Source organism: Alligator mississippiensis, chromosome 6 (assembly GCF_030867095.1).
Source record: "Alligator mississippiensis isolate rAllMis1 chromosome 6, rAllMis1, whole genome shotgun sequence".
Classification (NCBI taxonomy): Eukaryota; Metazoa; Chordata; order Crocodylia; family Alligatoridae; genus Alligator; species Alligator mississippiensis.
Genome location: NC_081829.1, coordinates 24910017 through 24913043, shown reverse-complemented (window position 1 = coordinate 24913043; position 3027 = coordinate 24910017). Strand labels below are relative to the sequence as shown.

General features: G+C 47.1%; 1 long non-coding RNA gene across 1 annotated transcript; it reads right to left on the bottom strand.

Annotated features, from left to right (window-relative positions):
* Positions 1-937: 937 nt before the first annotated feature.
* LOC132251139 (uncharacterized) lies at positions 938-2657 on the bottom strand. The gene is made up of 2 exons (XR_009462992.1): positions 2585-2657; positions 938-1623 (listed from the first exon to the last, which is right to left on the bottom strand). It is a non-coding gene; the product is annotated as an uncharacterized LOC132251139 (long non-coding RNA).
* Positions 2658-3027: the final 370 nt, after the last annotated feature.

Below are 3027 nucleotides of genomic sequence, written 5' to 3'. Positions count from 1 at the left end.
GGATAGACAGGCTTTGTGGCAGTTGGTCCTGCCAGAAGACGTGAAGCATTTCATTATCATTTATTGTTAGAAAAAACACTGAAATAATTTCCACTTCCAGTGACCCACAGAACCGTGTAGTATTGTTATAGCTGGGAATTTTTGTGGGTCCTATTAAATTGGGTAAATAGGAAACAAAGCAGCAATAATAAAAATACAGTTTACCAATTAATGAGATTCATAACCACTCTGGTCTTTTGAGGAACCAGTTGTTTACCTAGCATTGCCAAAATGTGTGTTCTCTAAAAAGCAGAAGAGCCATTCTGATCTTGAATAAACAGCACAGCTCTTACCTGCCTCAGAGATTTTAGGAAAGTAAGAAAAAGGTTATAACAAGGGTGGCTGGATGAGTGGATGAATAAAGAGAATCGGAGCAATTCTGCCTTTGTTTCCTATTCAAATTTGCCCCTGGTCAGTAAGGAACAGATGTTGCTGCCCTTCAGCTATCTGCTTGAATTTGGGGTTTAGTCCATTTCTAGTTCAAGCCCCTAGAAGAGGCATTTAACTAGCACCTTTGTTGGCAGCCACTGCGGAGAAGCCAAGACTGAATGATTCTCAAAGCTAAATTCCTTCCCACTTCTAGACTTGGTCTCTGCAAGTCAAGTAGGGGTGAGGCATGTTAGTGATGTGGTGAAAAGCCTGCAGCTAGGGCCCCTGGAGCAGATGGGAGGAAGAGGCCAGGTTTAGGTTTTGCACACTTGGAATTCTGCCCAGCTGTGTCAATAGCAGAAACTACATGGAAGACTGAGTTATTCTGTGTTACTCAGCATGACCCTATGACTCGGAGAGAGCCAAGCAAAGGTTATACGAGCTTTGGGAAGGAATATCAGTAGGATCATTCCTGTTTGGCATGAGATGTTAGATCAAATGATCAGAGGGTGCCATATCAATTTATCTGCAAGTCTAAATATGTCATGTTTACCATGATGCTGGAACATCCTTGAAGCTGTCCTAGCCTAGGTGAATCGGCAGACTTTTATCTGTCTTAAAGTTAAAGATTTGTAAATGTTTTGCTCAACTAATAAATATAACAGCTATTTCTCTACTACTCCTACTTCCTTCTGCTGGGTGCTTTGTCTGGGGCAGTGCAAATGCTGATGAAATAGTCACAAGTGTTTGTCCAAATAAGATGTATTCTTGCTATGATGGTTTGTATAACTTGATTTTTGTTCCCAAGGATGTTTGCCTCTGAATCAAAGGTCTGTCCTGAGTCTCGGCAGCTCATTGACCAATGCACTTAAGACATGCCAGTTTCTATAATCAGCAGTAAGGTGGCAAGTATCACATAAGACCAGCTTTGACTCCCGTGCTGGAATGATTAGGTATTCACATACAGTAGGATAGATGGTGATGGTCTTTGGCTCAAGTCTGGAACAGGGCTCCAAATCATGCCACTGGAGTAGCAGCAAGATACTTTAACTGCTCTGCTAACAACCCCTCATCTTGTTGGTTTGCATCAGAAGCTTCGGTCATCCATCTTGAAGTTTGGGAGTGAGCTATGCAGAACTGTCCTGTTGACTGAGGTGACCAATGTCACAGTTATAACAGGCAATTGGATGAACAGTTTGCTGGTCAGAAAATGAGCTGAAATATTTAAGTACATTATTGGATGACAGATGTAAGAATGCTGGACAACCCCCCCCCCCGCCACTGGGCTCCTAACCCCATTTTAAGAAAGCCATCATAATTGGGGGAGATTGGTTCTGTCAATTTGCTTATCTTTGTGTTCAGCAGCAGGCTTCAGACCTGAACTTTAGGTCAAGCTCAAGCCTGCTGTAACGGGGGACCTTCTCAGGGCCGCTTTTCCTGTGGCCTGCCCACCTGTTTCTGGGCTAATCACTCACCTTCTCACCTGCCATGCCTTGTTGTTAATTAATTAATTGATGTTGCTTTAAGGGGGAGGCTGCCCACTTCTTGCCCCGATACCAGGGGGCACTATTTGCGGCTTCGTTCCTCCCCTGCACTGCAGCTCAAGCCTCGCAGATGGCATCCAGATGTTATCCATGTCACCAGCCCTGCACTGGGCCCCAGAATCCTACTAGTTGGACCCCACTTAGATCCCTCCATTCAGGTGGCCTAGTCTGCCTTCATTCCCAGCTGCATAGCTCCCTGAGCTGCTTCCCCCTTATGGCTGTGGTCCCCCGGGATCTTCAGCTACACTAGCCCTGGCCCACCTCCAGGCCAGTCAGAACCTCAAGCTCTCAACTCTGGGTGTCCCTTGCAGTGGGCCCCTGGCCCTTCGACCCTTCCGGTCCTGGCACCAGCTTGGACCAGTCTGGGGATGTCGAGACAGGTTAAGAGTCTATGGCCCAACTCTCTCTCTCGCTGGGGTCCACCTTGTAGACCCTACAAAGAGTAACCCACCCAGTCATGGGTGCTAGGGGTTAAGGCTCCCCAACCCACCTTTCGCTGCGGCGGTAACTGGCCTGGCATTTCCTGGGGGCTCCCGCACCACTGAGAGTCCCACCAGGCCACCCACTCCCAGCAGGGTGCAGTTTTAGGTCATGCCCAGGACCAGGAGCCTCCTGACCATCCCCTCCCTTACCTCCAGCTGATACCAACAGCCCTGCAGCCAGGCCATATTATTGCCTGCCTTCCAGCAGCAAAACTGCCCTGTTTATATAGGCAGCCCTAGATCCAAAATGGCTGCCCTCATTAGGCACCTGCCAGCTGCTAGCTTCAGGCTCTTAAAGTGGCAGGCACAAACAGTGCCCTGCCACACCTGCCTACCTGTGTTTCAGGGTTTGTCACTGATGCCCCCTGCTCCATGGATTGGTTACCTCTCAAGCCCTTTTGCATCTTAAGTCCTCTTTTTTTCTGTTTCAGACTAGGTCTTTTTTTTGTTCTCTACCAAGGTATGTCTTTTAAGAAGCTCTCTTTTAAGGGGCTCTCTTCAGGAAGATGCAATGTAGTGAAGCATCAATCTTTTTAAGTGCACTAATATATATATATTGGAGTGTAGTTGCCACTCTTTCCTTTGACTGCTAA